The sequence below is a fragment of the Podarcis cretensis genome (genome assembly GCF_951804945.1).
Source record: "Podarcis cretensis genome assembly, chromosome: 1".
NCBI lineage: Eukaryota > Metazoa > Chordata > Lepidosauria > Squamata > Lacertidae > Podarcis > Podarcis cretensis.
Window position 1 is genome coordinate 114,202,410 of NC_137170.1, and position 20,109 is coordinate 114,222,518.

Consider the following 20,109-nt stretch of genomic DNA (forward strand, 5'->3'; position numbering starts at 1 on the left):
TGAATTGTACGGAACTATATGCACAGAATTCTAGCTAGCACCTTCTTTTGTTTCCTTTGTCTTGAGTGACCCAGAGTGAAATGAGCTGATGGTTTTCTTCTTCTTTGTGATGAGTCGTGTGCTTCAGAGACAATATTAGTAACCAGTAGGGGTTCAGCCAAAACTTAGTGGTACAACAGAGGCTAGGTTGGGAAAGGTTTTTGCCTGCCAGAATAGACTATTGGCATTGCTGAATCAAGGACCTGACTCAGTATAAGGCAGCTTCATAGGTTCTTAAAACTTTGTGAATTTTGAGAAAGCCATTTGTTAAAATACAAAGAATCAAGAAACAACCTTCCCAGTACTAAACTTGCATATACACTAGCTCTATTCACACATTACACTAAACAGTGGTTTCATGGTATGTCCATGAGCTGGAACAAGTCTGAACAAGTTTTGTGTTCATGTGCTCCCCCCTCAGCCTCCCACATGATTGAAAGGAGGACTTTGGAACCATGTACTTTGTGGTTCAACTTTCATTGTGTCCAATCCTGGGATCATGGTTTAGCATTAACTTTGGTTTATTAAAAGAAAGTCAGGTTCAAACTTTGAAGTTTGAAGCTGGCTTGTTTAAATTAAACATAGTATATAAACCACAGTCCACAGTTTGAATGAAATTGCAAGCTGTATTGAAGGGAGACTGAAAATAAATTTGTCTGAAGTTGTCATCTAGAGTGGCCTGGGCAACCTGGTCAGCTGGGTGGAGTATAAGTAATATATCACCACCACCACCCTCTCCACTACAGTGGTACCTCGGGTTAAGAACTTAATTCGTTCCGGAGGTCCGTTCTTAACCTGAAACTTCTTAACTTGAAGCACCACTTTAGCTAATGGGGCCTCCCGCTGCCGCCGTGCTGCCGGAGCACGATTTCTGTTCTCATCCTGAAGCAAAGTTCTTAACCCGAGGTACTATTTCTGGGTTAGCGGAGTCTGTAACCTGAAACGTCTGTAACCTGAAGTGTCTGTAACCCGAGGTACCACTGTATGTGGGAAGAGAAGGCACAAGGAGGAACAGGTGAGCCTAGGGCTTGCTTGACCTTATTCCCATCTGTACATGTTCCACTAAACTGTGGTTCAGCTTGACATGTTGACGTGGCTATTGAGTATATACATAAGTGTATGGTTCAAATTTCATCCCAGCCATGAACTCACTGAGTAGTCTTTGGCAAGCTCCTTTCTTTCAGCCTCCATCTGCAATAAGGAGATGAAGACGATACCAGTCTACATATTTGTTGAAGGGACTTCTCAGTTAATGAAATGTGGAGCACATGTCATATAAATTAGTGCTGTGCCTAAACCTGTTCTCCAGTTTCTCAAAAGTTTTCTTCCCCAGCCAAGGAGGATTCTGGTTCCCTGTCTTATTTTCATGGTACATTAGACTTAAAAAACAAACCAAAAAAACTTGGTGTGGAATGTAGCTTACCTTATGCTTGTGAGATGGCTGGCAGTGGTGTATAACCTTCACCCTGACTAAACATTTATCTGACATTTTTCAGCCTCCCTGGCTGTCCCTTTTTCCTGATCTGAAAAAAAATTCTACAGTTTAGTGTGAGGTGTGAAAACATGAGTTGCCATATGAAATATTCCTGGTCTTTTAAGTGAAATGCTCCAAGATGAGAGGTAATACACTTTCCAAAAGATATCCTTGGCTTTTGGATGAGAGAGGAATGTAGGGAAATGGTTGTTTTGTCATGTTAGTGGAATGTTTGTGAAGCAAACCGAGTCATATAGCCTTTTATTTTTCTTTGGAATTTCACTCCCACAATATGTTGCAAGGGAAATTAAAAGGTGTTGGAAATCATCTACAAAACTCCCCTAATACGAGTGTGTAATGCCAGTGGTGAAGTTGGAAACTGAACCAAATAAAGTCATGTATGTTCTGGCACACTTGCTTGAGAGTCAGCCTCATTACACTTGATGGGATTTACTTCTGTATAAACATACATTGTGCTGCATGGCTCCAACCCTATGTATGCTTCCTTGGGCTCATGCCCACTGTGCAAATTGGCTCATCCTTCAGAGTAAACATTCATGGACTTGAGCTGCCCAATTTGCCCGCCTTCCTCCTAGAGCGCAGGTTGACAAATTATGCTGTGTCTGATGATCGTTAGGTGGCAGATGGCAGGTGATCAAGATTTCATTATCAAACACCGATTTTCTTCTAAAGGTGAAAAGATGACCAGCTGTTCTATACTGCAGTGCCTAAGGGAGCCAATAGCTCTGGTTTAGCCAGTTACAAAATATAATAACAAACGTCCCTTAATTAATTTACATACAGCATTCAACTTGGATTATTGCCATTCTGATATCATTTCAAACGAACTGAGGTGAAACTAATTATGGCTCGCGTAATGCAAATAATGACATTTCCTATGTACTATGAGCAATTGACTGAGGAACATTCTTATTTGTTCATTCTTCCTCTTGAAGGAAGCGTTGCCCATTATATTAAAAGGTGACAGATATAAAGACCAGATTGCATCAGCCTGTCTTCTAAAATGCCATTGTGATAATTTACTTAGGAGATTTACAGCTGCTGCTTCTCAATTGCTCTTACCGGAGAGTTTGCTATGTCTTAAGATTCTCAGAGTCAGTACTATGGGATGCTGGCCACAGCAGTATTTGCCAAACTACCAGGGCCGAGCTAGATGCGATTTGAAATGCTACAGACATCATCAAGAAACTAAAGCTTTCCTATGTATACTTCATGTAGATTATATACTTGCTATCCAGTTGTGACAGCTAGCTTGTGTGACAGCCATTTCATTAACAGGGACCATTCTTAGCACAGCACAACAGATAAATCTGCTTGTGCAAAATATTGTACAACTCTTAGTGGAGCTGCTATTGGTGACAGTTAAGCTTTGTGCATTACCTCCTGTGCTACAGCTTGCACCCCCTGCCAATGAGAGAGCTAAAATCTCAAGATGCTACAAATTTTCCTTCCTGTATTGTCATGTGTATTAGTGAAAGACCTTGATGCCTTATCATGACTTCTTACAGTTTATATAATTGGGTGCCTTTAGATAGTATTTTTTAGTCATTAGTGAATTAACTATGATCAGAGAGCTCTTTAGACTGTTTCTACATTTTATTCTAACCAAGAAGATATAGGTGTATAATTAGTCCTTAGTTATTGAGAATTTATGTGATATATTGTCCCCTCTACAGTCCCTGATGAAGGCTTAAAGTAACTGCAGACTGAAACATGTTTTTCTTTTGTTTTACTAATATATTTCATTTGCAGTATCTTGAGATTTTCTCTCTCTCTCTGTCATTTTGCACACATAACATTTCCCCCTCTATTTTTGGAATCATTAGCACAGCAACATCAACTCTCAGACTTCTTGTGCTGGCATTATGTTGGATCTCATCCTATGAGCTTAACAGGGGAATTCATGGGGTCTTTCCCCCTATTGGAGAAGAGGAGAAATCAGTATAAGCTATGCAGGACGGTGGCAGGCAGTCAGGCAGGGCAGGATGATACGGCGATGATAAGGCTGAGGCTTGTTGGAAGTGCTACCATGCCCTTTAGTTTAGTATCAAGTCATGAGTGTGGCTGATGTTCATGCAGTGCAGCCCTAATCAGGTTGACTCAGAAGCCAGTCCCATTATGTGAAATGGGCTTTACTCCCAAGTAGGTATGTGCAAAATCGCAGCCTATGGCTGTGATCTTAAAAACCACTAAAGTATAACACAAAATCATGCACTCATCAGCTGTCATCAGCTGATCTCCTGCAAAAGCAAGAGCTATTGTCAGGTGTATAAATAGCCACTCCCCTGATCATTCTGCATTGAATATTAACAGCTAGGATGGTAACCAGGTCTCATAATTGAGATAAGGCTTCACAACAAAACTGTGATCATTAATTTTTCTTTTCTGATTTCTCCGGGTTTTGAAGTTCTGCCAAAGCTTTGTCCCAGATTATTGCCTAAGGCACCACTCAGGGAAATGATAGCTCACTGAACTACAAAAAAACAGACACCAGAGTGTAATTTTTTACAACCTCTTTGCCAGTTCCTTTGCTGCATGAGAGACAAAAGTAAAACATGGTATACTTTCCCATAACAGTAGACATGGGAATTGGAATTCAAAAATATGAAGCAAAAGGTTTAAACTTTCATTGCAATTTGCAAGCAGAGATAAGCATAAACTAATAACTTGCTTACTTTTATGCTTATTCCAATGAGAATAAGAAAGACCTAGAGCTTAAACAAATGCATCCCATAAACTTTCCTCAGGAATCTCTCTTGTAAAACTTGAATATTCAGCACCAGTATTTTAGACCCACTGATATTTAGTATAACATTTTCCCATTTCACTGTAATAAGTGTTTCGGATTTGACAATCTCTGATGGGTGGCCTGCAGTGGTAGATAGTATTTCACAATATTTGATAGTTTTTACTAAGTTTATGTTGGGGGAAGTGGGGGGCAGTTGCTACATTTTGTGGGCAAAATCTGGCCTAAGGAAAATTGCTAGAAGACACCATGATTAAGCTGGGAGTGCTGCTGTTTTTGTCTTGGTCAACACTATAAATTAAGACAATGCATTGCTCCTGCTAATAGTGAACTTAAGTAGTGAGTGCAGATGGTTATACAACTAAAACAGGGGGCTCAGCTACATTAGTAAAAAAAAACCCAACCACAGCACTTGGTTATAAACATGCAACACCAGATGGCTCTAGAGAGCAAAAAAATTCTTCGTGATTTCCCATAGCATTTTCTTTCTTTTGTTATAACGACTTAATTTCTGATGTACTTATAGCGGCTCCCCCCCCCCCTGTGTAGATCCACCCCAGGTTTCTGAAAAGCAACAGAAGAGATGCCTGCATGCTTGGTAAGTGGAAAACACTGCTTGCAGGGTTTGACTGGCTAGTTCCCTGGAAGCACTCTTGTCAAAAAGGACTAAATACACTTGTTTGATGTTGGTTTGATGGCCAAATGGATGGAATGATGGAAAGATTACACTGTAAAAGGAGAGGAAGGAAAAGCAGAATGAAATATTTGTGTATGTGAGAGCTGGACCATAAAGAAGGCTGATCGCCGAAGAATTGATGCTTTTGAATTCTGGTGCTGGAGGAGACTCTTGAGAGTCCCATGGACTGCAAGAAGATCAAACCTCTCCATTCTTAAGGAAATCAGCCCTGAGTGCTCACTGGAAGGACAGATCCTGAAGCTGAGACTCCAATACTTTGGCCACCTCATGAGAAGAGAAGACTCCCTGGAAAAGACCATGATGTTGGGAAAGATGGAGGGCACAAGGAGAAGGGGATGACAGAGGACGAGATGGTTGGACAGTGTCCTCGAGGCTACCAGTATGAGTCTCACCAAACTGCGGGAGGCAGTGGAAGACAGGAGTACCTGGCGTGCTCTGGTCCATGGGGTCATGAAGAGTCGGACACGACTAAGTGACTAAACAACAACAACAAGAAGGGCCCAGTGCTTCCTGTTGATCTGGATGGTATTGTGTTTTGTTTCATACGTTTGCTTGGTTAGGAGAAGTGTGGGAAGCTGTATGCACATATACTTTCATTGCATTTGGGGCACATGAGGATGTCTCCAGTCTAGAATAGAAACTAGAATACCCCTTCAAGCAAACAAAATGACTTGCTAAAATGGCCATCTTGAAATACGTATGAAAGTAGAGGGCAAAGGAAAATGACAGAAAGGAAACCACACGTCATCTTAAATTACGTATGCATACCAAAGCAAGTTAATGAATTACCATTAATTCTAGTTCATTTAAATTAGATTTTTGATGCTGTTATGTACTGAGTTGAATAGGATCCAAAATGCAGCAGTCTGATTGGTCCTAGAACAATAGGATTCAGAATGCAGCAGTATGATTGGTCCACAGGAGCCACCCAATCCTGCTCCAGGTGGAAGTGAATCCGCAACCTGATTGGCCTACAGGTGAATCCCAGAATTAGCCAATCACGTGCGACCCATTGTGTAAATAATGTATATAAAGCAGATATTTTGGGGGAGCATTCATTCCTCCTCACCACTATGAGCTGAATAAAGAGCATGAAATCCACTCTCGACTCCAAGTATATTTCAGATGTCATGTGTCTATTAAAAATACACACAGTAGCAGCAGCAGCCATTAACAACAGCAACAACAAATAAAGCAGCCATTCCTTTCCTTGGAGGTTTTTAAGCAGAGGTTGGATGGCCATCTGTCATGGATGCTTTAGCTGAGATTTCTGAGATGACCCTTGGGTCCCTTTCATATCTACAATTCTATGAGTCTATGGTTCTAGGAAAAACATCAGCCAGGAACACTATCATTAGCAGCTGGGAAAGATTGGCAGAACAGTTTTCAGGGTGTATAAACAACATGATATTGTTTCAGATCTGAACCTACAAGACCACTTATTAGAACACGAACACATACACACACACACACACACACACACACACACACACACAACCCCCAGTAACTTAATATATTGAAATCTTTCTTTCTTTTTTTATTTAGGACAGGTGTGGGGAGCTCCAGACCTACAACTCCCATCAATCCTGGCTGTTGGCCATGCTTGCTGTTGGCCATGTTGTAGTTCAACTCTGGAAGAGCAAAGGTTTCTGTACCAAGTTCAGGGCATAGGAGAACTTATTTCTACAAATGGCTAGCCTCCACTCAAAGGGCTTTGCTTGGTTTACTAGATCTGGTACCATTGCCGAACACTCGGCTTGGTGTGACTTTGGGCAGTGTTGGTGCACCTGTTTGAGAGAGGAAGGGGAGGGGAAGCAGGATTCCATCTCCCTCGCTCTCCTCCACCTCCAACAGGTGATTGGCGCTGTCATCTTTGACGGTGCCAACCATCTGCTCTGCACAGAGCACAGCGCTGCATGCAAGGTTATCTGGACAGGAGCCAATGAAGATGATGGATATGATCCATGTTGCCAAGTTTTGGCTGCTTTCTCGAATATGGGGTCAGAAGGGGGAAAGCCTGAGGGAGAAGCAGTCCATTTAAAGCTTGCATATTCATCTCTGCTAATTACTTATACATTTGGGGGATAGGAATTATTTTTAGATGAAAGAAAAAGTGTTGTCCTTCTAGATCTAGCTATATATCTATAAAGAAAGATGATGATGATAATGCGTGGTGAAACAGATATTATTTGGCATTTTATCCTCCCTTCTTCACCTGCAACCTCAATGCCTGTTACTATAACTTCCTTATTTCAAACTACATGGCCTCCATGCTGTGAAAGAAAAATTGCTATGTGTAGGGGTGCCTTTTTGCTGTAATTGTCTACTGAGACCTTGAAAGCTTCAGAATAGAAGACATTGCAGTAGTAATGGATCAGAGGGGGGGAGGGAGGAATTGGTTGCAGGCCTAAAATTCTTATTCTGAGGAAATGATGTAGAAGACTCCTCTTTACTTATGAGTAGGAAAGAAAGGTATATTACATTTCACAAAAAAGTGAGTCACAATGATTAAATATTTTGCATATATTAGGGTTGCCATATTTCAAAAAGTAAAAACCTGGACACCCCAAATCAATTATTATTATTACTGCAATTTCATTACAGCCTGGCATACAACTGCCAGCATCCTGACATGCTGTTGGTGCTCTGCCTCCATCTGTGGGAATGTTAGAAGTTGCTTTCTACTGAGCCAAACCATTGGTCCATCAAGCTCAGGGTTTCCAAAGCTTGGGTCTCCAGCTATTTTTGGACTACAACTCCCATCATCCCTAGCTAGCAGGGCCAGTGGTCAGGGATGATGGGAACTGTAGTCCAGCTGGACACCCAAGTTTGGGAAACACTGGTCTAGCTCAATATTGTCTATGCTGAGCATCAGTGGCTCTCCATGATTTCAGACAGGAGACATTCTGAGTCTGACTTGGAGATACTTGGAACCAGTCCTTTTTTCTGGAGGGACACAGAGAGACGCATACCCCTAAACATTTTGTGAATCTAAGTTTGGCCTCATTGAGGGGCAGTATTTCAGTATAAGTAGGAAAATGAGAGTACCCCTAAACATATTTTTTTTAGAAAAAAAGCACTGATTGGAACCAAACCTTTCTTTTGAGAGCCAGTGTGGTGTAGTGGTTAAGAGTGGTAGTCTCGTAATCTGGGTAACCGGGTTCGCGTCTCCGCTCTTCCACATGCAGCTGCTGGGTGACCTTGGGCCAGTCACACTACTTTGAAGTCTCTCAGCCCCACTCACCTCACAGAGTGTTTGTTGTGGGGGAGGAAGGGAAAGGAGAATGTTAGCCGCTTTGAGACTCCTGAAGGGGAGTGAAAGGCAGGATATCAAATCCAAACTCTTCTTCCTCTTCTTCGTCTTCTTTTCTGCATGGAAAGCACAGAGCCCTTTACCACAGAGCTATGGACCTTCCACATTCAACCTGGCTGTTCTTGGGTCTGTTAAAACACTAGCTGCATATTATGCATCCATGTTCTTTGTGTGAGACAGCAGTGGGAGTGGGGCACGATAAGCATCTCATTTCTGCAGAGGTTAATATGAGAAGCAGCTCTGATTAAAGCGTAATGTGACCCTCCGAAGTTCACGCCACTGGTGTCTCACTGGTCCTGTAGGGAGTGCCAGCGAAGGATTAGAGAATTAGCTGCATTCCTAGTGTCTAGTTTCTTTAGCCGAGAATCTAATAATGCAAAATGAACTGGCTGCAGTAGACATCACAGGCTGATGTGCTCCCAAAGGTACTGTGCTCAGCAAAGGCTATCAGGATTTTAAACAGCTGCACGGGTGAGATACTGCTTTACAGAACCTGTAAACACATTACTGCAGCTGTCCCTCATGGTATTCTTTGCTCTCACCCTCCATTCCAAGCTCAGCTGTTCTGCGCATTTAGATAAAGCCATGCTGCAGGCGACTGTGGCAGGTAGCGGGACCCTGAAATTAAGGTGATGCCTAACACACACTGTTATTTGCATATCCCACACTGCGCTGCTAAGTCATCCCCATGGTGAAATTCTCGTTGGCCCCGTTCTCCTTTGTTATAGAAAAGTAACTATTAAAATGAGTTCCATTTCTCTCTGCACCCAATCGTTCCGAGTTTGTACCACGGGCTTATTAGAGGCAATATTCACAGATGGATTGCTGGCTTTACTTAGAGACCTGCAAGCACTTGTCCTGAATCTTCAATGAGAACAAGCATTTTCTCTTTCTTTCCGTGTGTACTTTTGTTTTTTTTGTTTTGTTTTGACCATTTTTTTCCTCCAATCTTTTTCAAACACTTGAGTTAAATAGTTGTTGCCAGGGCTCCAGGCAGCGTGAGTCAAATTCACTGCACTTTTCAATTACCCAGGTTTCTCTTGCAACGCACATTCCGGGATAAGAATGCAAAATGGTGCAGAACCTTGTCTGAAGAAACATTTCTTTCATTTGTCAAGACATCATTAATGAATGGAATCCACTACCATGAAATGTTGTGATGTCCACTAGCTCGAGTGCTGCTGCTGCTGCTGCTGCTTCTTCTTCTTCTTCTTCTTCTTCTTCTTCTTCTTCTTCTTCTTCTTCTTCTTCTTCTTCTCTTTCTTCTTCTTCTTCAAAATGGTGTTAGTTCAGGGATGGGGAAGCTGTGGCCCCTCCAGATGTTATTGGACCCCAACTCCCATCAGCCCCAGCCAGTATGGCCAATGGTCAGGAAGGATCTGTAGTCTTGCCCCATCTAGGGGGCCACAGCTTTCCCATCCATGGGCTAGATAAAACCATGGAGGACAGGTCTATGGATGCCCACAAGTCATTGAAACTAGGTGGAACCTTCATGTTCCAAATGAGGAAGGGAACAAAACAATGGTACTCCATCCTGCCCAACAGGTCTGTATTCATTTGTGGTGCTGGCTCAGGAACCTCTAGAAAACAGAAAGTTCTGGGTCCATTCTGTAAATCTTAACACCCCATGTCCTGCTTTAAATGATGGTTCTAGTCTGGATTCCTGGAAAAGCTGAATAGGATAGGGTTGCCATATTTCAAAAAGTGAAAATCCGGACATACTTCCAACATGGGTTGCCATACATCTGGTTTCCCCAGACATTTAAGCGATTTCTGCCTGGTCACTGTTTTTGACGGTCAAATCCCGGCAATGTCCTGGAAATTCTGGATGTATGGCAACCCTAGAATAGGATTGCTTATTCTTAAGGATGAGAATTAGGCTGCCTACACCCTATACCTGTAAAGCACATTCAAAGCACATTCCCTCCCACAGGGAATTCTGCGTAGTGTAGTTTGTCAAGGAAATTTTAACTCTGTGAGGGATAAAGCTGCAGTGCTCAGAATGTTTAGGGAAGCTTTTAATGTTTAACAGGTTATTGTATTTTAGTGTTTTGTTGGAAGCCACCCAGAGTGGCTGGAGAAACCCAGCCAGATGGGTGGGGTATAAATAAATAAATAAATAAATAAATAAATAAATAAATATTCTCTGAGGCCTGCTTCTAGCTTCTAGCTCACACCTCAGCTCTGCTCTTTGTCTTTCTAACTGTCAGGTAGTTGAGGGAGCAGGAGAAAACAAGCTTGTTCCCGCTTCCATTTGACAGTTCTTGGCTATCATGCCTCCTCTCAGTCTCCTCTTTTCCAGGCTAAACATGCCCAATTCCCTCATAAGGATTGGTTTCCAGACCCTTGATCATCTTCGTTGCCCTCCTCTGCACACGTTCCAGCTTGTCAATCCCCTTCTTAAATTGTGGTGCCCAGAATTGTACACAGTATTCCAGGTGTGGTCTTACTGAAGCAGAATAGAGTGATACTATTACTTACCTTGATCTGGACAAGTATAGTGATACTTCTGTTGATGTAGCCTAGAATAGCATTTGCTTTTTTTTTTTTTTTTTGCTTTTTTTCTGATGACTCATGTTAAGCTTGTGGTCCATCAAGACCCCTATATCCTTCTCACATGTACTGCTAGTAAACCATCAACAATATAGATTTTGAAGTAGGCAGAGAGAATTTTCACTGCTAAGCAGTGAGGGGGAAAAACAACTCTGAACATTTTTCTTTATTTCCAAAAATTTTCCCTGTGCAGATGTGGAGCACAGCTGTTTTCAAAGCTATTGTTTCTCCCCATTGTTCCTGTTTGTTAATTCCAATCCCAAAATATCAAGCCCAAGAAGGGCTCCATTTCCATTTGTCACCAAGGAAGAGTTTATAGAGTTAACTATAATAAATAAGAGATTAACAATGCCCTCTTGTTCTCATGTAAAAAATTCTATTTTGCTGAAATATTTATAGTTAATCTTTTTTTCCTGAGCTGCAATGAACATTTAATGAGCTCTGAGCAACACTGCTAACCATATTGATTAATAGATCAAGTGAAAATGTTTCAATTTTGCCATGATATAATCAACGTGATTATAGCAGCATGTTTGTCATCTCCCTTTGTATACGATTAATAATTAGATTCTGCAAGAGATGAGATGCAGTTGACAATTTGGAAGCAAAATGATTAGTGGTTACAAATCAATTCTTACTGTTAAATTATAGAAACCACTTAATAAAAGGCATCCAAAGCAAGACTGCCAACTGTAATCGAGTTTTTCTGGTACTTGCTATACTTTGTTTTAAACTTTATAACTATGATACATTTATTGTTTCAGTGTAAGATGTTCCTTAGGCACTTACAAGAGGGAATAGCAGCTAAACATTGCAATGTGTTACCATCACACCTAACAGGACTACTTCTGCTGGGCAGACAGATATACTTTCCCCTGGCATATAAACTGGAACAAGCCAAAGCTGAACTGGACCTTGTCAGAGGGTCCTACCTAAGAGTTAGCCATCCCCCAGAAGGTGGGAATCCAGAAATATTATGAAGCCTCAAAATCAGTGTCGGATTACCAGATAGGCAGAGTAGGCACTGGCCTATGGGCCCCATGCCTTTTAGGGGTCCCGTGACAATGGATCAAAATAATATTGATTTGATCTTGAAAGAAAATTACAAAAAAAAGTTTTAGGAGATAATTTGCAAGCCTCCCTCCCCCAAGATTTTGACTGCCAAGGGGCCTCCACAGGGTTTAATCTGACACTGCTCAAAATTTCCAGGTTTCTGAATGATATAGTCTCAATCACGAGAGTCATAGTTATCAGTTCCATTTCCTTACTCAACAGTGACTTGGACCAAAAAGAACAAAACGTGAATTCTTGCTCAGATGTGGAACTTTCTGGGGTTACCTATCTCACCATCTCACAGCCTAACTTTTCTGACAGGGTTAGACTGGGCAAGCTGGGGTTCAAATCCCCACCTAGCCAGAAGGCTCACTAGTGATCTCTCATCATAATCTTCCTTACAGAGCTGTTGAGGGTATAATATGCGGAGGGTGAGACTGATTTTGTTGACTCTAGTTCCATGGAGGAAGGATGGGAAAGAAATGCAGTAGTGTGTATTGTGTATTTGTATACACACACTGTATACAAAATGAGCCAGATAATAGTGTGCCATTATCAGATTATAGCATGCCACTTTCAAAATGAAGGAACAGTGTTTCCCATGTCAAAGGATGCCTCGTAGGCAAGGAATATGTTTATCAAAACAAATCCAAATTACTGATGGGAAAACTCTTCTCAGCTTGATTTGAAAATGGGTAATCAATTGCAAGTATTACTTTTTGTTGAGAACTCTCAGAACAATCTTGCTTTCTGCTCTCTGTCCTCCCCCACCGAGGGTTCCAAATTGACTCATAATGTTGGTTGCGCTAAATCGTGTTGACTTAACATGTCACTTATTTGGTTGTCTTTTTCTCCCAGGTCCTGGGTGTTAACCTCAGCTCAAACAGACCTGCTGAGGGATTTGTATTTCTATGCTAGAAAGCATGAAACTCAGAAAAGGGCCTTAAAGCACAGTTTTCTGTTGCACTTTTGGAACCAAGCGTGCCGACTTGCCCCCCACCCTGTGATGTGAGCACACCACATGCTGGATGTGAGTAAGTATGTTGCACGGCGTACGCACATGGCTGCCGTGGAATTTTGAGGGGGCCAGGCCCCCTCCTTGAAAATTTTGTTGAGGCCCTTGGCCCCCAGCCCTCCTAATTTGGCACCTCTGTTTGGAATCGAAGCCATAGTTTGTTGTTGCTAAACTGTGGTTAGGACAAACCATGGTTTGGTGTCACAGCCACATGCCTACCTTATATGACAGGAAAAAAGGTTTATCCTGATTTTGAACATTATGATGATTGGATAAAGTACTACAGTGCAAATGTAAGTGTTAGACACTTACCACTGGCTGGGTGAATACAGACAACAATTTAATGGCACATTCTGCTACATCCTTTATTGAAACCAACTTTTCAAGTATGACAAAATACACCATGTTGCATAGTGATACTGGTGGCTAATCTATGGTAAAGTGAGAGAGCTGTTGCTGAGGTAGTTTGGTTCTCTGGTCAAGTGGAAAGAACTTTACCAATCTAGATGCAGATAAATGTTTGAACAAATACAAGCATGTGATTAATCTCTCTTCAACTCTGCAGAAAACCTTACAGACGAGCATCACACTGAGGTAAACTATTACTTGATAAGATTTGTAACAAGTGTAAGCACTGCAACCAGCTGGCCAGATGCTATTTCACCTACTGGTAATTCTGTTCACATCTTCACTTTGAGTCTGGCCGCCATTTTGCCAGTTTAGAAAACAAGGAAGGCTGAGTTTAGTTGCTGGTTCAGAGGGTCCTGATCTTAGTGCTGATTGTGGTTTTTTGCTAAGGCATTAAAACTGCAGTCTCTATGCACACTTATCTGGGAGTAAGCCCCATTGCACTCAGTGGGATTTACATCTGAGTAGACATTTGCACTGTAAGGTTGCACAATCCTATGCATGCTTCTTAGGAAGCAGCATTGAAATCAATGGGATTTATTACTGAATGCATACACAGCACTGCCTTGGAGGTCTTTTTGTGGCTTTCCTGGAATTCAATCCGATGAAGGATTGACATCTCTAGAAAAGTTCTGTTTCCTGCTTGTTGTTATTTTGACGGGCTTCAATCCAAATAATGATTGCATTGTAGGAAATTGTAATTAGTGCATAGATAATATTCCCCAAGCAGAAAAAACAGATTAAATATAATGAGTTGGTAGAAATTGCTCATTCAGCTGCAGAGACAACTTAGGGAAATTTTGCAAACCAGAAAGTTTGTCTGTCTGTCTGTGTAGAAACTGAGTTGCATTAAGAGGTTTAAAAAAGCTTCACCGTGGTACATATTCCACACTCTGGACTCTACCATCAGCCAGGGGCCAGGGGCCACTGGAAGAATGGTTTTTCCTGTCTCCCTGAAAGAGCATCATGGCAAAAGGCAGATCAATCTGATCCCATCCATTGGCCAAAGAGGAGCAGATGAAGTGACTTTGCTTCCAGAAAGAACATACTGCCAGAAGTGGCTCATTAAATGGGGCAGAGCTGCTAATCCAGCTTCCAGGTAGGTGGGTCGCTGTTCAATTCTGGGAAGGATGAAGTGGTGGGGACAGTGATGTAGCATACAGGGGCCAGGGGGGCTGTGGCCCTGAGCACAAATTTCTGAGGGGTCCAACCAGGCACCCCCACAACAAGTTCCCTCATCAAAGCCGGAGTTGTGGGGAGGCAAGTCCCGCCTGGGCTGGGCCTTCAGGGCTGGAGCAGTGGCAGCACCCACTTCTCCTGGTGGTTGATGACGGGACACCCTCATGCCTGGGGCGGTTGAGAGGGAAGGAGGGTGAGAGGCACTACCGCCGCCCACTGAAGGAGAAAGAGGAAAGCAAGAAAGCATTGCTAGAGTCATGTGCATTGCCCAGAGTGCCTTGCTGCCAGGACAGGAGGGCGAGGAGACACGACGGCACTCCTGGTTTCGCGTTTGTCTGCCTTATATCTGCTCCCAGGTTGGGGCTAGCTTGCAAGGAGAGACATTCTTTTATGCTGGCCAACGAAGGGACTGTCAGCTGCCCAGTCCATTGGGGGGGGCGCAAACCCTGCCCCTCCCCAGGTGCCAGCAACCCACCCTATGCTCCCGGACGAGGAGGTCACTGCTGTGCAAACCCACATGTGGAATCAATCTGGCACCCCTGCTATTGCTTTTGCACTGTGCCAACCTCCTCACCACCCGACCCTCTTCTCAGTCCCAGCAAGCAACAGTGATCCACCTTCCAGGAAGCTAGTGTAGTGACTCCACCCCACTTCTGCAATCTGCTCCATAAGCCAGTTGTACTGAGCCTGCAGAAGCAAGGGGGAAAAGGGCCCCCAGACCCCCATCCATTTGTCAAAAGGAAGAGAGCCACTAACCAATATAAAAGCAAAAACGCTAGCAAGGGAAGGAAGATCAGCCTGACCTGACCTGGATACAAATGCCTGTTTATAGCTCAGCCCTTCATTCTGCTCTTCAATAACTAATCTCCTAAAACACTGTTTCCAATATGGCATCTAACCTTGGACAAAAGCCATCAAACTGGATAAAAAAATTGCCCCCTACAAAAAAAAGGTGGCAATTGAATAGGGAGAATCCATGGAGCATAGCTAAACATATATCGACTGTCATGGCTGTCCCTCTCACCCCAAGAGTCCTGGGAATTTTAGTTTGAGTGAAAGTGCCAATAATTCTTTTAGAGATACCTAGTTTTACTTTCTGAACTAGAGTTTCTTGGGTTCCCTAGTAAACTTCTTCAAGCCTGTGGTGCTGATATGTCCACAGATGCCCCATATTCCCCATTTGGATTGTGCTATTTTTATTGATAGAGAAATCAGTCGACTGACACAGATGCTCTTTGTTTGAGAACGACAATGTGAAGTTTATTTCGCGTGCACAAAAAAATGCAATCCCAAGCTCATGAGCAGAACAATGCTTACAGCAGAGCAATAAGCTCAGTGCATTAAAAGGCTTGTATGAATTATTTAAATCGGATCTGAAGGATTTATTATTTTAATAATTATCTGAACAATTATGCAGTTATTAAGGCACTCTGCACTCATCTGTTCAACAGGCTTTCAATTTTTAAAAAGGTTACAGTCAGAAAATGAAGGTGATTGATGAGGATATAATGATTAAGAGAGAGAAGGGGAGTGGGTCTGCGTGTTCTACACTGCAGAAGAAACACACACACACACAACCAAATACCCAGGAGTCATTAAGTTGCTAGGACTGCAGGGGCCCTGATGCAGTTGACACAATTTCAAAAGGTCATTCCCCCACCTTCTGAATTGGCAATTCCTTGGAGTCTAAAGTATGAAGGATCATGGTTTGTTTGTTAAGTTCATCTGTAAATCTACAGCATATTGCAAAAGGATCCCTTCCCATACTTAGCAGTGGGTCTGGAGTCAAAACCTAGCACTCTCCACCCCCCTAATCTCCCTCGCAAGCTGTCTCTTGTAGATGCTGCGAGAGCAGCTGTCTTTTCCACTGGCACATATTGCAAGAACATACAGGGTGAAGCGTTGCTTGAATCTTTTCCAGTTTTCTTCCATGTTTCCAGAAGGATTCATGTCTGGTAGCTTGCTTTTTCTCGCCTCCATCATTAACCCTTTTGTGGCCATTTGAAATTGTTTTTAGTATTTCCGGAAACGTGCAGGCGTTGGAGGGTGTTTCACTCATGCACTGGCTAGAACTAATCTGTACTCAGGATAGGGATCATTTTGGTTTCTCTAGTTTCTCAATTTTACAGTCTTTTCCACATTTCTCGATCACTTTTTTTTTTTTTAATAAGAATTCCTCACAAACATTCATTTACATTTTAGGCACATCTCCTCCATTATATGTATTTTCCCTTCTCTTACTTGCTTCTCTTACTATGTTGCATTTTTTTGGGGTACATTATTTTCAGTAACATATTCAATTTTATGCAAACTGTACCTGAAGTGCTTTGTATGCAGATGGTTCCAGTTTCAATCCCTGGCATCCCTAGGTAGGGCTAGGAATGCCCCCTGTCTGAAACCTTGGAGAGCTTCTACCAGTCAGTGTAGACAATACTGAACTAGTATGAGGCTGACTCAGTATGACTCAGTATGCAATATGTGTTCATATTGCAATTAGATCATTGTACATTCTTATGTGCATGCAAGCACGAGCGAGATTTGCAGGTGAGTCTGCAAAGCAGAAGAGGCAAACAGTTTTCAGAGGTGGAGGACTAAGGTGATGGAACACTGAAAATCCATCATCTTTATCACTTGCGGTGTGGCACTTTAACCTCACTATGTGGCAGTACTGGCATTTGTTGAAAAAATGAGATGAAGAGGTGGGAAGGAATCTACCTGAGAGTCTTTCAAGACATTGCTTGTGTTTTGGAGTCTATCGATTTTGATGGGTATTTTGTCACTGGCTTTAATGAAGTTAAGACTCTGTCTGAGACATCTATTGAAATGCATTGCCCAATTTTCCTGATCAGTCTTCTGGTTCTCTTAAATCCATCACTGTTCCTTCATAGCCAGAAGTGTTTCGCTGCCTCATAAAATGGCAATGGCTTTTTGTTTGTTTGTACCTATCACACTATTGTCCAAGTTTTTGTAACCCTAAGGCAAAGCTCCTGTAATGTAAACTACATCTTTGAAAAAATATATGGAACCTTTGGTTGGTGTTCAATATTGTGCTCAGGCCACTGATGGGAGAGGGAGCATATAAGCAGCAGCCTCCTCCCTAAGATATGCTTTTCTGTGTACTATCCAGTGCTGTGCCAAAACTTGTCCTCAACAGCTTTCTCTCGCTATGAAAGAGGCTACCATTTTCCTCCCATGTCATCAGGGTGGTTGAGCACTTTGGCAGCTATGGCTCTTTTTTATTTATTAAAAAACCTGCATCCTGCTGTCTCCTAAAAAAACCCCAACCACACACAAAACCAAAGCAGTTTACAAGAATCACAGAACAAACCATATTATAAAAACTGCACGCAAAAAATAAAATCTGAGATCATCAACTACCTTTTACAGAAATACATTTTCGTAATTGTCTGCATACGTCTGGTAGCATATATTTGATTTTCAGTCCAATGCTGAATATCTGTTGAAAGAGCATTTCACAGGATTGGGCCAATGACAATAAAGGTTCGGTTTCATGTTCTGGAGGAGGTATATACACAAGTAATCAGCAGTCACTGGGAAAAGGTCAGGTGGGCCAAAGGTCAGAATGAGCTTATGGACCTCCAGCAAATGGACTTCAAGTGACTTCTTCCATTCTCTCAATAGCTGCATGCGAACATGCAAAGCTACAGAGATGTAGTGATGTGAGAGAGACTCACCTGTTGAATTTCAGCCTTTTGGGGCACAGGGGTCCTGCCAGGGCGGAAAGGGGGTGAAAAGTATTGAGAGTAAAAAGGGGACAGACATAAGGGACTTGCGGTAAGATTGTTTCCCAAGTCTCTTTTTCTGCTGCTTATTTAATCTTTGGTCACATGCTTGATTCGATAGGACTATTTTCCCTCAGACGCTATAGTAGCAATATCTCAAAGATTCCTTGGACATCTACAGCCCCTTGTTGAAATGCCATTATCTGGATTTTGTACCTTGTCTTTCCTATAAAAACATTCCTCCTACCCTGCTTTTCTAATATTCGCATTTGCTGTTTCCCATTATTTCCATCATTCGCTTTTCATTCTCATTGTCTCTGCTTTATTAAGTTGTCATATTATTATTTGATCAAGTGTGCTCCCTTCTTTTGCACTCCAATTATTGTAACACTTAAATTCCCCTTGCAACTCAAAGGATATTAGTCATGAAACAAATTGATGGCCCAGCTCTCTATTCTGGGCTTACTATTGTGTGAGACAACTTTTATCTCTGTGTGCATCTGGCATAACCCACACCTATTAAATTCTTTTTCCCCCCTCATTTCAAATGTGGCCAACAACATTGTTTTGAAAGGATCAAAACAGACCCCTCAGGTGTTGCTGGACCACAGACCCTCCCAATTCTGACCACTGACCATCCTGTCTGGGGCTGTTGGGAGTTGAGGTCCAATAACATCTAGAAGCCCATAGGTTATCCATCCAACATCTAGAAGCTCCCATAGCAGAATCTTCGTTTTGATGGTGTGGAGATGGCTTAAATAAAGTGGAGATTTTCCTTTGATGAATCTGTCCAAACAGTAGTGGCAACAATTTGAATAGAGCAGCAAAGAATCATGTGTGTAGTTGGTATAATTTCTGCAAAAATAATTTTCAATAAAATGTTAACCTTTAATGACTTTGCCATCTTGGTTTTTGCCTGCTTTTAAACTCTTTTAATAGTCAAACCTACTACAGTGGTACCTTGGGATGTGAACGGGATCTGTTCCGGAGCCCCGTTCGCATCTTGAACAGAACGTTAGATGCGACAGCACGTCTGCGCGTACGCGGGTCGCATTTTGCCGCTTCTGCGCCTGCGCATGACGGTCAATTTCACCGTCTGCACGAGTGGCAAAACCCAGAAGTAACACTCTCCTTTACCTCCGGGTCACTGCGGAGTGCAACCCAAAAATACTTATCCTGAAGCGTATTTATACTGAGGTATGACTGTACTTTGATTATGTACCAAGACACTAATTTTCCTGACTGAACCTTTTACAGGTCCCTTTCATCCTAGGCTATTTCTCCCCTCATCTTTGTTTTTGCCAGAATTCTGTTGCCAGATTTATTTATTTGTCAGAACCAGATGCCTGCTGCTTGTTTTTAGAAGTAAATATAGATATGTTGTTAAGTAAAAGTCAGTATACGTGTTTGAAGAGTGTAATAAGTACCTGTACCAGGGTTTCCAAAATTGCAGGCTCCAGCTGTTGTTGGACTACAACTCCCATCATCTTGATCTGCCCGGGCACTGGTCAGGGATGATGGGAATTGTAGTCCAAAAGCAGCAAGAGACCCAAGTTTGGGAAACCCTGACCTATACAGTAGTAGAGCATGGAAAGGGATCCTGTGACCCTGAAGATGATGATATGGACTACAGCTCCCATCAGCCTCAAGCAGCATGGCCAATCATCAAGGTTGATGGGAGTTGTAATCCAACAACATCTGGAGGCTTCCATGGGAGCCATTCCTGCACTAGAGTGCTAGGTGGTTGTGCTCCATTTCCACGCACCATTTCACAATGTAGCAAATTCACTGCTTACAGTATCCCTGGTGGGTGAACATCCTGCCTCTGCTCATGAACCTCTAATGAAGGAGATCTTGCCACCTAACTA

The 20,109-nt window shown here is 42.3% G+C and overlaps 1 long non-coding RNA gene across 1 annotated transcript in view; it reads left to right on the forward strand.

Annotated features, from left to right (window-relative positions):
• LOC307220518 overlaps window positions 1-20,109 on the forward strand; it is a 99,432-nt gene that overhangs the window by 22,341 nt on the left and 56,982 nt on the right. The window lies entirely within an intron of this gene.